Raw genomic sequence first — 14698 nt, forward strand, 5'->3', positions numbered from 1 at the left:
TTACTGGGTATGTTTTCAGCCAGCCAGTTGTTGCCTCTACCATGGTGAGTATGTAGCTCTTGCCTTGGCATGTTCCTGGCAGTGGTCCAATGTAGTCAGTTTGCCAGGCCTCACCATATTAGAAATCCAGCCACCACCCTTAGTTCCAAGGAGATTTCACTCTTATGGCTTGCTTGATGGCAACACATTTCACATTCATGAATAAACTGTGTGATAGCCTCCATGGTAAGATCCATCCCTCAATCACAAGCCCATCTGTATGTTGCATTCCTTCCTAGATGCCCTGATGTGTGGTGATACAATCCCTACACCTCTAGCAGGTGCTTCCAAATAGGGAAAGAGTCTCACTTTACCTTTTGACATGTTAGGAAGTTAGCTGGAAAGTTCTGTGGATTTCTCCTTGTAATTGGCTTGGAGCCAGCCCAGAAGTGTGGATTGGACTCTGAGAATGTAACTCAAAGACTGTTGTTACTCTCATTGGGCCAAGGGCCAAAAAGCCCACCTAAGCTATTAAGTACTAAAGAGAGAGAACAAAGGAACTCCATGCTTTTTGAGGTGCTGTAGCAAGCAAGGAGTTTGTCTCTGTGCTGTGCTTGGCTTTGTTGTTTTGTTTTTTGTATTATTTTCCTTTGTTATTAAAACCTTTTTAAATTTTCAAGGCACTCTCGATCAGCCATCTTGCTCATTATTATAGACATGTTTCTGCCAGGCTGTACCCTCAGATTGTGGGTCAAACCCACACTGATGTTTCATGGGCCCATCAGGCTATAAATAGCTCACCCTTTCACTCCCAGTCCAGGTCTACCTGAGCTATTCCAATCCTGGTAGCCTTATCTACCTGTTCATAGTTCTGATGTTCTTCAGTGGCAAGACTTTTGGGCACGTGAGTATCTACATGATGTACTTTCAGTACCATGTTTTCTACTAGTGCAGCGATGTCTTGCCACAATGCACCAGCCCAAGTAGGTTTACCCCGTGTTGCCAACCAGTATTATTCCATTGCTGTAGCCACCCTTAATAGGGCATTAGCCACCATCCAAGAGTCAGTATACAGGCCACTTTTCTTGTTCAGCCATCTTTAGGGCTAGGTGGATGGCTTTCACTTCTGCAAATTGACTTGACTCGCCTTCGCCTTCAGCACCTTCAACAACTCATTGTGTGGGACTCCAAATAGCTGCTTTCCGCCTCTGATGGTTTCCTATCACATGGTAGGATCCATCAGTAAATAGAGCATAGCCTGTTTTGTTTTCTGGTAACTTGTTATATGGTGGTGCTTCTTGGGCATGAGTCACCTTCTCAGGCAATACTCCAAAATCTCTGGCTTCTGGCTAGTCCAAAATCTCTTCCAGGATTTCTGGGAAATTGGGTTTTTCCATTCAGGCTTATTGTGTAATCAATGCTACCCACTTACTCCATTGTAGCAGTGGTTGTGTGATGTGTTGAGGGGATGTTTCCTTTGAACATCCAGTCTCGGGGTTTAATCGGTTGTTTCCTCACCCGAGATTCCAAAGCTGGCTGGTGGTTCGTGTGGGCACGAAGGGAGTGATTTTCCCTCTTGACCCCTGAAGGATTTAGGGTCTGCTGTCTGACTCTGTGTCTCTGTGTTCTGTGCTGAGCTCGGTGCTCGGTGTTCGGCGCGAGAATGATGAGGAGTCTCAAGGTCTTGCTTTTCTGGTTTCTCGCGTTGTTTATTAGTTCTTATCTTACTTTTCTCTGTGTCCGGCCATGGTGTTCTCAGCAGCCTGGACACGAGGCGACTCCCCTTCCCCTGTGTCCGGCCAAGATGTTCTCAACAGCTCGGACACAAGGCGACTCCCCTCCTGTGATGGGAGGTCACTACCTCTTATACAGATAACTACGTACCCATTATTTACAATTCTATGCCAATGTCTATCACCTATACTAACAGGGTCATTTCTACTTTGATCCAATCCACTGAAACTACTTTGTGCCCACGTCACTGCAGAAGATGGATGCCAAGGGAGAAGAAGAAGAACCCAGGGCACCGCCCTAAAATCACCATCTTGTCCCTTTGCATCTACATTCTAAAAACCCAAAACTACAAAATCTTCTGCATGGTGATAACTACACTACTCTCTGTCACACATTTGTGACTTGCAATTCTTCTCTGTGTTAGATGTTTTTCACATGGACCAAGATCAAAGACTGTGTCTTCCTGGGCTCTGTGCCAGGCAAACCCCCCTGCACAGACCCCAGACCCTCTTTTTTGGGTCCCAGGCCTCTCTACCGAGGTCTGTGACTTCCCAGGGCACCCAGAGGGATGCCCTGGACTCCAACATCCAGTGTAGCACAGGGAATCACAGTGCCAAGAGCAGATACTTCTGTCCCAACAACTTCTGAGGTGGCTCAAACACACTCATAGGCTGCTAGTATCTCTTAGTTGGAATAGAGTTGGTTTCTGATTCTTGATAATGTCGGCTCCAAAACCCTAATGGTTGACCTCGGGTTTCTCCTGAGGTCCTTTGCCAGAAGCCTCAGGTGACACTGTGCTCCCCAGCTGCAGTGTAGAGCATATTTTTGCACAGCTGGTCCTGTCTGAACATACCCAAGAGCTACCACATGGGCAATTTCCTGTTTGAGCTCTCTTAAAGGCACAGGACTTATATCTGGAAAAAAAAAAGGCAAACAATGGGGATACCAGACCATATAGTCATCCCAGGAAATTTGCTCAAAGGACTATTGTTGCTCAAAGCCCCACTCAAAATGTTTTTTCTTCTGGGTCACTCAATAGAGGGGGCCCACAAGCTGAATATAACCTGAAATATGTATTCTCCAGAACCCCACAAGGCCTAGTAAAGCTTGTGTTTCCTTCTTGTTAGCTGGTAGAGACATATCGACGATTAATAGAGAGACGGGAAGACTGATTTGCTGATCAGAATTAGTTTTTACTGTGATCTCCAAATGCTTATGTACTATTCTAGGAAGGCTAGTAATTTTTTACTACAATGATTAGGTTAAGCATCACACAGACAAACTTATACATTTTTCGACATCTCTTGCTTGCAGAAGTTGATTCAATCTTCTTTTCCTGTCCCAGCCTTGATCCAATCTTCTTCTAATCTTCAAAGCTCTGTTCTTGCCAAGGCATCTTGATTATCAAACTGGCTATGCTAATTAAATCCACATTTCCCCCATTTCTCTTCTTTTTTATTAATTTTTACGCACTATAAAATGCAATGAATAATTATAACAATACATTATATAATGTCTAATACATATAAGCATATTTTAACTAAATTTCTAATTTACCCATTGAGTCCCCTATCTTCTAGGAGTCAATTCAGCTGATCAAACCCATCATCTGCTTGCAGTTTGTTTATACCCTCTTTCAGGGCTGATGCTTCAGCTCTCATCACGATTACTGCAACAAGCTGAATTTGTTACTAGATTAAAAGGAACAGAATTTTTGTTTGAAAAGCTTTGACAGCAGTAGCAAGTTCAACAATTTGGGGACAATGGTAATGTCAGATTGCCAGGCTCTGGTTTCAGAATTTTTCCATACAATCACTGATTTCTGGGTTTTTTCAAAGCTATCTGTGAATATTGTCATAGCTTGCAAAGGAATATCACTTCTCTTTGGTTTCAGGAGCAAATTAAAAGAACAGCTTAACATTTTGTGCTTAGGCAGATGGATAGATGTCTGCCCTGGGTAATCTGCTAAAGCAATTTGCAATTTCTCAGATTTCTGTAGCAACCAATTCAAATAGAAGATTGTAAGAGGTAAAAAGATACTGTCAAAATCTTTGCCAGCTAAGGTCAGTCTTTGACGAGCTTTGACAATTAACATGGCTATAAGTTCATCTTGCATGGACATAGTCTTGGGCTTATTATTAGGAAAAAAGACCTATTTGATAATTCGCAGAGAGTCTGGTTTTTCTGAGTTCCAGTGAAATATCAAGGCATGAGGCTGCCTATCATGGTTTAAAGTGATTAACCATAGTGGTAACTCTGGAGCCCAGTGAGTTGATTGCCTCTGTGAGATAGCATCAGCTACCTTTTGAAGCACAGCTTGTGCTTTTGTGTTTAAATGTCTAGGTGATAAGAGGTTAGGATCTTCCCCAATAGGGCAAACAATGGCTCCAAATCTGCATTTGAAATTCCAAGCAAGGGATGAGTCCAAGTGATGGTCTCTAGCAATTTTGTGCATCCTGCAAAGTTTTGATTTCAGTTAAAATTTGCAAAGGTGCCGAAATACAGTGCATTCCTATGTGCCAGCCCAGATATTTCCATAGGGATGTCCTTTGAACCAAAAGTCAAAGTGGTTATCACAATCTTTGTTAAAAGCATGTAAGTTTTGTTTAATTCTAGGGGGATATTTATGTTGAAAAATCATGGATGTGTTTGGGGTTAAAAGAGATAATCGCCCAAGGCTGTATGGTCTGCCTTTATTATGAGATGGGATGACAGGCTAAGCCCTATCCCTACAAATTAAAAATACTCCAGGAGGTAAAAGCAATAGAGCATTGGTTGAGCAAGAAATAATCCTGGATGTATAATTACACCTAGCGCTTGCCTTTTTTTTACACAGAGTGAGAAGAAACATCCTTAGACTGATTTTTTCCTAAAATAATTATACCTTGCACAAAGATCCATTTTCACTGAGCCCAAAAGTTCTAACTCCTGAGGCTCAAGGGATGTCGAGGAGGGATTAGGGGTCCATTGATCCCACACATCAGCATGATCGCTGCTCTGCAACATTGTATTTGCCTGACTCAGGCAAGGCCAATTGCCTAAGGGCAGAGCAACTAGGCATGTTGAAAGGGATTATCAGGGGATGCAGTGACCAAACACAATGTATCCTGTCCGGTAACATGTGCAAAGGTTACCCAAACATTTGTTTTTGGTTGGTTAACAGGCTATGTCTGAGCACTAGAAACAATTCTCAGTAAATACCATGATATTCAGGAAATCATACTTTATCCTTATTCTCAGTAGCAGTAAGCCACTGCTCCAGAGTAATTTCCAATTGTTCAGGTAGACCAAACTTATACCCACACATTAATTGTTGAATTTGTGCATTATTTCTGCTGCGTCTCAATGGATCACATTGACAGCAAGTACCTCCTCTTTTATGAGATGCACAGTACCACAGTATCCCACATTCAGTACATTTGCATTCAACCCAGGCTTGATGACAAACTAAACAAGAGAAAGAGAGAAGCAGTCCTGCATTAAGTTTTTGCTCAAAGGCTGTAACTATATGGTTATGGTCCATCAAAGAACAATTCAAAAAATTGAAAACATAAAAGGGCTTTCAGCAGTCTTCTCAGCAGGGGTGCCATCCCCGGCTCCCCCTTTCCTGTTAAGAACTTAAGAGACATTAATCCATCAAAATGTTTTTTTCTGCTTTTTTAGGTTAGTTTTAAAGTGTCATGTGCTTCAATGACCCCCACTAAATATTTGATTGAGTTCTAAAACCCCACTGTGTCAAGAGATCCCTCCCTCACAAGACCAGGGGGACAGACAGCACAAAAGGTTTGACTGTAGAAATTTATCCCTCAGGCCCTGTAATTTGCACCAAGTGTTGGCTCTGATGGCTTTGACCATTCCCATCCACGCCTGAGAGCACCCAAGGCACAGTCGTTAATGGCCAATCACTAGGTTTTTTGAGATAACAGTCACATTTGCACTAGTATCAATGAGGCATATGAGCAAGGCATAGTAACCGGTACTAACGGTCCGTAAATTTCTGTGGGGAGACAAAAACTGAGGAATTAGACAACGCTACTGTGTTATTGATTGATATGTCCAGCCCTGTGCTTCCTGGAGTTGCTGCATGTAGATTGGTGGGTGGGGGCTGGACTGGTTGGAAGCTGAAAATTGCTCCTGGTTACTGTATATCCTGCTGCATTGGCTGTAGGATTAGTGTCTGCACTTGTTGTGCTGCGAGATGAGTTTCCCTGTAAAGGCTGGCCATTCTGGTGAAACTTAGAGCGGCATTGATTAGCGAAATAAAGGCAAAGTCTCTGTCCTTAAGGGCTTTTTTAAAAAATTATAATCAATTGTTATGTGTATCTGAAGGGAATAAGACCAGACGTTCTTTGGGGCCAGGATCAAAAGGCTCTCTGTCACTGCTAGAGTCAGTGTTCACATAAGCGATAAGTGTTCAGTGGCTCTGGGGTCGCTGGCAAAATAGTGGTAGGGCTGTAGGTGGCGACTGGGCTCTATCCTTGCTACTCATTGAGGAGGGCGAGGGGGACCTGGGCAGGCTGCCTCCCTCCCCCTCTCAAAGCAGGAAGCATTCATAGCTCTGGCAGGAAGCATTCATAGCTCTGGCTCGTGGACAGGCAGCGTAGCCAGGTAGTAGAGCTTTACACCAACCTTGTCCCAGTAGTGGGGAGTAAAAATAGAAGAAAGGGTGGTGTCAGGAAACTTGTGTTACACTCATCATAGAAGCGACTTAAAGTCCTGTTTTAAGATGGGGGATCCATGCTGTCTCAGAAGGACGAGCATGGTTTCATTAACGTCACTCTTGTTGGACATGTTCTGTCCCCTACTTTTAGTTCTCCTGGCTCACCTGTCACATCACAGTGTACAGGCAATTGTGGGGGCAAATGCACTTCTCCCACCATCACAATCAATTCCAGAGGCTCATCGACTACTGTCAGCTAGCCAGTCCTCCTGTCACATGGAGCACAAATTATTGACGATTGATAGAGAGACGGGAAGACTGATTTGCTGATCAGAATTAGTTTTTACTGTGATCTCCAAATGCTTATATACTATTCTAGGAAGGCTAGTAATTTTTTACTACAATGATTAGGTTAAACATCACACAGACAAACTTATACATTTTACAACATCTCTTGCTTGCAGAAGTTGATTCAATCTTCTTTACCTGTCCCAGCCTTGATCCAGTCTTCTTGTAATCTTCAAAGCTCTGTTTGTTCTTGCCAAAGCATTTTGGTTATGAAACTGTTATGAATAAAAATGGGCGGAGAAAATATCAATCTCCATAAACGCCTTTATTAATCAGCTCTTATTAATATTTGCCCGAGGGGTTTGGTCGCCGTGGAGGAGGAGGGCTTTATCAGCTCTGCTGCATGCAATCCAACAGAGTTGGAGGACCGACCCTCGCTGGGAGTAACCCCAGAGTCCTGTCAGTTCTTTGTTTTCTCCTGTGGTCTCATCTCTGGTTTGGTCTTTTTAACTTACGGCTAGTAAGCAAAACTGGAGAAATTAGCTCTTCTGATTCTCTAGGGTCTACACGGCTGAGTATTAGTTCTTATCTGTTTTAATTTTACTTGGTTTTTATTTGATAAGGGTTTTTTTATGTTAGATTTCATCCCGGGACGCTTTCGGAGTTCTTAATTTGCATGCGGGATCACCGGGGCGGGGGCTTGGAGCTTTTTGCGGCCATGGGGTAGTCTTTGCCGCAGAAATGGCGTCTCAGTTTCATGCTGCTTCACAGCGGCGGCAGTGTTGTGGGGGTTTGGACCGGGGCTTGTGCGGTGGGGGGGTGGAACGTGGTGGGTGTGGGGTTTTTCTTTTGAAGCGGGGCAGAGGTCCGGCTGGCTCGGGGGACGCTTCATCTGGCCGAGGCGGCTGACCGCGTGGCGGCTGCGGGCTGGACGGGGCGGCCGGGGCTCTTTTCTCCGCTCCGGCACGGGGCTGACTGCAGTTAGGCTGCTCCTCGGCTGCGGGCGGGGGGAGAGGCTTCTCCGCGGCTGGAACTCTTTGTGCTGGGCTTGGGGGGGGAAGCGGCCGGCTCCTCTTCTCTTTGCTCCGGCGGCGGGTGACTGCGGGCGGCTCCGCGGGCTGGGTTTTCTCCCCCCCGCCGGCTCCCAGCCGCGGACGGCGCTGGGAAGGGGCTTTTCTGCAGCGAACCGGGGGGGGGAAGACGGGGCGGCCGGCTTCTTTCTTCTCTCTCTGTCGGTGGCAGAGCCGGCTCTGCCGCGGCTTCCCCGCCCCGTCTTTGACCTGGGATGGGGGGGTGCGGCGCTCGGGAGTTTTTCTATGGGAACGGGCTCCCTGTTTTTTTTAAGGTGGTCTGGGAGGAAGGAAAGCCACGGAGATGGCCCTCCATTGCTACATTATAGGACAAACACCCCAAATTTCATTTTTAACAAAACTGGCTATGCTAATTAAATCCACAGAGACATAGTTGCAATTTTGTTAACTACTTCCCTATATAGGCACATGATGGCGTCCATCCTGCTATTTTATTCCCAAGAACTGGATCTTCTGCGCAGATCCCTTTACCTTACTTAGTTTTATGGCAAGATAAGCTTTTAGAAGAATTTGGATTATTTTCTTCTCTTTCTCAATATCTTCTTCTGCTGTATTGCCCCACACAATGATGTCAATGTATTTTAGATCTTCAGGAGTATCGTCCTTTTTCAGTGCATCTTGGATTAGTCCATGGCAGATGGTAGGGCAGTGTTTCCACCCCTGGGCAGTCATTTACAGGTATACTGGACAACTCTCTAGATGAAAGCAAACTGTGACCTGCACTCTGCTTCCAGAGGGATTGAGAAAAATGCATTAGCAACATCAATTGTGGCACCATTTGGCTGCTTTTGACTCTAAATTATATTGAAGTTCCAACATGCCCAGGATGGTAGCACTCAGAGGTGGCATGACTTCATTCAGGCCCCTATAGTCTACTGTCAGCGTCCATTCCCCATTAGATTTTCTCACTGAGCATACAGATGTGCTGTTTGTTGAGCAGGTCCTACTGATCACTCCTTGTCTCTTCAGTGAATGAGTTAGTTCATGGATGGGAGTTACAGAGTCTTGGTGCAATATTGCTGCTGATGAACTGCCCTGGTAGCAATTGGTACTTGCTGGTCTTCAGCTTGTAGCAATCCCACAATGTCTGGATCTTCTGAGTGGCCAGGCAGGGTAGATAATTGATCCTCTCTGTATTCACAGTAGCTACACCAAAAGACCCTCAATACCCCTTTGGATTCTTGAAGTGTCCTCTCTCTAGGTAGTCTATGCCAAGGATACAAGGGGCCTCTGGGCCAGTCACGATGGGGTGCTTTTCCCACTTGTTCCCTGTTAAACTCACCTCTGCCTCTAATAGAGACAACTCCTGGCATCCTCCTGTCACTCCAGAGGTCCAGATAGGTTCTGTGCTCCTGTGCCTTGATGGCATCAGTGTACACTGTGCACCAGTATCTACTAAATCTTTATACTTCTGTGGATCTGACATGCCAAGCCATCGAATCCATGCAGTCCAGTATATTCAGTCATCCCTTTCCTCCTCCTGGCCTAAGGCAGGGACCATCTATTCCTGCACCTGGCCAGAGTGTTCACTGTCTGACCTTTGCAATGCCAGATCAGAAGTCCTCTCATGTGGGTTAAAGGACAGGATTTCAATTATTTTATATCTGGGAGATCACTGATTGCCTTCTTATCTATCTGTGGCAACTACACTGACAGTCTTCTTGGGCAGCCCCTTCTTAACATCTCTCTTCCCTGTCAGTTCACAGACATGGGCTTATGTCCTCCCCCTGGTCACGCAGAAAGAACCAGAGTTCACCATGTGGCCTGTGCTTGGGGCTTTTCTTCCCTCTGACCATGGCAGAAGAGGACCAATCTCTTGGGCAGCCCCTAAAACCTTGGATGCTGGCCCATAGGGATGTGAAAGTACCCAGAGTTTCTTCTACATTTCGGAACCAGGAGGATGCCATCTCTACAGTTGGTGTATCCATTTGCAGGTAATATGATGCTACTATAGTGCTGGAATATGATGCAGGGGTGCTATGAACCACCTTCTCTACATGGCCAGTGTGCAAGGGATGTCTTGATCTTTAGGGACTGACAAAATGGGCTGGAGACACCTGGCTAGCTCACACATCCCCGGCCCCCATGCCTGGAGTGGCCACTCCCATGCTCGCCATTTCTTCAGCTAGGGTAGTGGTGTAGAGCAGAGCTGCCTGCTCTCAATGTCTCTCTGCTGTTGTGTGCCTTGGATCAGAGCGAAGGACAGAGAGAAATTTTCCTGCATGCTTCTCAAGGATTTATTACCCCAAGGGGTGCCATGACGAAAACCGAAAAAGCCCGTGCTTACACTGTCTTTTAACCATGGGAGGAACTGGGGGAGGATACAGATTTCCAGCCAACCAGGGATACAATGGGGAGGGAGGTGAAGAAGGATCTACAGTCTGACAGCCTATAGGGAAGGCAAGGGGGGTGGAAATGGTCACATGCACCAACGGGTCATTGAGGAAATGGGGATTTCCAAGGAGGGGTTTAGGCGGGGGGGTAGGGATAACAGGGATTGACATGGAATTCTCTGGAAATAGGGGAAGGGGCCTAGGGAGATTGACATCAGGTGTATAATGCAACAGGTGTATCTAGGGGGTGACTGACAGCTGGACAAGGGAGGGGAAAACCTTGGGTAAAACCAAATCATGAGGGGGGTAGCAGGAACAAACCATTGGGATAATAACAATAACTTAAAAATAACCTAACAAAAACCCACCACCACAAGGGACCTTATCACTTTTTAGATCACTATAGATGACTTCCAGGACTGCTAATTCTCTCAAGTACTGGATACCTTCATCTGCAGTGGTCCACTTCCCTGGGGAGTTCACAAGATCCTTCTTAAATGGATATCTTGTCCTCATGCTTGAGAGGAGCCATCTCCAGACTGCAAATTGCTCCTTCTTTTGCAATTCCTCTTTCAATATCCAATCTTTAGCAAGGAATCCCAGCTGTTGGGTTTCATGACCTTATAACTGCTGACTGTTGGCCCTGTTATCTTACCACTGAAGCAGCCAGGCAGAAATCCACTCACCTGGCTGGCAACTGTAATCTTTTTGCAAGTCTCAAAGTTCTGATGAGGTCAGGGACCAAGTAACTTCAGTTTCCTGTTTGACTTGCCTCACTCCCTTCAATTTCTTTGTTGAAGGACCTGCCTTTTGATCTGAACGCTCCTTTCCAATTGCTACTTCTCCTTCTTCCTCTTCTTCTTCCTCCCTTACTAATTGAGGGTATGGGCCTGTAACTTGCTTTGTCCATTTTTTTGTTTTCACTACTGGGGCAATTACTGTAGTTGCTGTAGTTAGAGTCCCTGTCTCAACCACAGTGTTCTCAAATGCAGTTTGGGTTCCTGCCTCAACTACAGTTCTCTGAGAGTACTGAACAGTGGCCTGATAGGCACAGGCCAGGCCTCAGTACAGGGCGAGAAGCTGGTGATTTTCATTGGGGTAGGCAAGGCACCCTTCTATCAGTTAATGGGTCAGTTTGTCTGGGTTGGTTACCTGTTCAGATATCGTTATTGTATTCAGAAATAACAATATAATACTCCAATCTTCTTGGAGGGCATATATAGCAATGCTTATTAAAAGACACACTCTTTTTATACACTGTTTTGGTACAGCTAAACATGATTGGTCATTCAAAACCCACCTCTTCGTAAACATCTCTGCAAGTAAACAACAAGTTTGAAAAGCAGCAGATGTGGAGATTAGAAATTGCTTAGAATGTCTTCTCCCAGCTCCTCCACAGCAATCCCTGGGAAAGTCTTGCATTCCCACAGGCTCTGCAGCTGCCTGATGCCTAAAAATTTCTCTTTGACCAGGCTGTCAGCACCCACAGTTGAGGTGTCTAGTCCCAGGTAATAGGAGGCAATAACCACCCTAGGAACCCGCCCAAATCCTTCCACGCACCCTGCCACCCAGGAACTGGGTGTCTCAGGGCAGATTTCAATATCTTCTCACCTGAAGTTTGTTTTCTCTTACACCAGGATGACACCAGATTCCATGAACTCCATAGTGTACCAACAGTATTAGCTAATATTATTTACATAAGAATGAGCGAAGACCATGGGAGACTGCATTATAAAAGCATTCACATCAGTCTTGGGCAGGGAGAGGGAGATGCATTCCCTCACTGTTCACAGAAGACATCTCCCCCAGCATAACCAGGCCATCAGTGTAAGGGCAAAGCACAGAGCTGCTGTTTGTCTTAACATTTTCCCAAACTCAGCAAAATAAAGATAAGCAGTGCATCAGACAAACTCTGTCTCGCACAGGAGCTTGCTACTTGCTAACTACTATTTACAATAGCGTGCTGTATATATATGTGTAAGTGTGTATATATATATAGCAGCCTTTATCCCACCCCACACTGGGCACCAAAAAGGACTATAGTAGGTCAACCTTGGCTGGATTCCAGGTGCCCACCAAGCCACTCTATCATTCCCCTTCCCAGTGGAGCAGGGGAGACAAATTAAGATGGAAAGCAACTCATAGGTTGAGATCAATTGTCTGAGTCCAGGACATCCCCTTGGATGACCTGGGACCTGAGGAAGGGAATTTGAGCCCTGGACAGGGGGGTGTGGAGCCAGTCCAGGGAGTTTGGAGACCTTGACACAGAGCCCAGGAAAACACTGGGTTTGATTTTAGTCCATGGGAAAGACTTCTGACACTGAGAGAGGAATTTCAAATCACCAAGATGTGAAAACAGTAGTTTAGCACAGCACAAGATGAAAATTTAGTATTTTTAGGGTTCATAGAATAGAGGTAAGTGAGGGACAAAATGGAGGAATTAGGGTGGTGCCTCGTGTTCCTTTCCTTCTTCCTCGTCCTCCATCTTCTGAGGTGGTGATGACATAAGGTAGTTAGAGTGGATTGGGTTAAAGTAGAAATGACCCTTTTAGTGTGGGCACTAGGTATTGGTATGAAATAGTAAATAACTGACATATAGTTATCTGTATAAAAGTAAGATGACACCACATCGGTGGGCAGTTGCCTCATGTCCTAGCCACTGTCTGGACCTCAGCTGGGAGCAGAGAAAATTCAGAGATAACAATTAATAAACAACACGAGAAACCTGAAAACAAGGCCTTGAAGACTCCGCTTTTTTCTTGCGACGTGACTCAGGGCTTTTAGAGGGCCAAGGACTTCAACAACTTGAATCTTGGGTGAGGAAACCCTCCCCAAGAAGGAAGAAAATAATTTTTTCTACTATAAAACAGTTGTACTAACAACTCCAATATAAAGAAAAGCCATTGCAACAAACTCTACTACTTGTATACTTTTATAAAAGCCACATTACTATCTATGAAATTAGTCAGCGTCTTTTGTAGCAACCAAGTACCTCACCTTAAATATCAGAGCAAGATTGGAGTGTTCCTCTGCATTCCAGGGAGGTTTAGCACAAGCCATTTCTATAATAACACAGCCAACACTCTACACATCACAACTCCTACCATATTGCTGACCTCTCAGAACCTGGACAGATCAAAGCTCAGATTATCCACTTCAAAATCTCTTTACTTTAAGTAATTTAGATTTTTAAAAAATCGTCAAGTGCATTCTGATTAATATTTCCGGTTGAGAGAGTGATCGGTGATGCAAATGCCATAAGACTTATACAGCTATAGTGAGCTAGTAAATAAAATACCTGATGAAGAGGTAGAGCAAAGCATCTTGCAATACTTAGCTTTTGACCAAATGGCCATTTGACCTTTAATAACAATACTTTCTATGTAGCTCTTAACAAGCTACTTAGAACAACTTTGACATCAAGAAAGAAATGTCATTATTGCCATGTTGGAATCTTTCCTGTGTTTTAGAACAAATACACTTAAAACACATTTGAAACATTTACAGCAATTTCCCATTATTTGGCTGTATGAATTAGCTTAAAGAGTGCAAACAAACTTTTAAAAGTAAATTAAGAAACTGGTTTCTTACCTCTGGAGCCCTAAATGCAATAACTGTCCCTGAAACTCCCCAGTTCCTTTTGATGCCAACCTGGCTGCAGCTCCAAAATCAGCAATTCTTAATCTATTACCTGTGCTGTCAATTAACAAATTGGCATTTGTCAACAGCATAAAAATGCTATTAATTGGCTTTTTAGTAAAGGTAAAATGATGAACCGACACTCTTTCTCCCTTTCTTTCAAAGCTATAAATAGGTTGATGGTCCCCACTCACAATATCAAAGATCTAAAAATCAAAGTCTATTAATGCTACTTTTCTGTTGTTCCTGAATGAGACTGCACATGGCTTGAGGCTGTCCAAGAGATTTAGAGAAGTTATCAAACTTTCAAACAAGGGCAAACACAGGATTCTGGAACAATACCTGGAAATGGAATAACAAAAGAAAATGATTACCTAAAATCCTGGAGGTTTTCATTGCTTGCAAGTCTCTGTGATATTTAAACTCATTTTATCCTTAAGCAATTTTGAGTTGTCTTGAAGGGAATTACAGATCAATTAAAAGTTTTCCTGTTTTAAGGAGAAATATTTAAAGGAGAATATTTGCCATCAATATGTTGCTACTTATCTGGATAGCTCTCCAGTTTATGGACAGCTATAGTGACATTACAGGGAGAAATTTAGTGAGACTGCTAGTTTCCAATAAAGTCCACATCGTGTTTGTCAAACACTACAATTGTGTTTATGTTCTATTGAGGTGAAGAAAGAAAACCCATCATAATATTTCTTTACATTAGAAACTTGACCTCTTTATTTTGGTTTATTCACAGATTTTATCATCATTTCAGGGTATTTACATTGAAGTATCAATCTTTAAAACTATATGGTAATTTCATATTTTATTCAAACAAATTCACAAGATGAATTTTTATAAAGCATTGACACAGGTAGCAGGTATCACCAAGCACACTATGCATGTTCTGACTAATTTCAGTAATTAAAGGTTCTTAATTATGATCAGACAAAACCAATTGAAATAAGGTGGTATTTGTGGTT

This window comes from Zosterops lateralis (assembly GCF_965231275.1).
Source record: "Zosterops lateralis genome assembly, chromosome: W".
NCBI lineage: Eukaryota > Metazoa > Chordata > Aves > Passeriformes > Zosteropidae > Zosterops > Zosterops lateralis.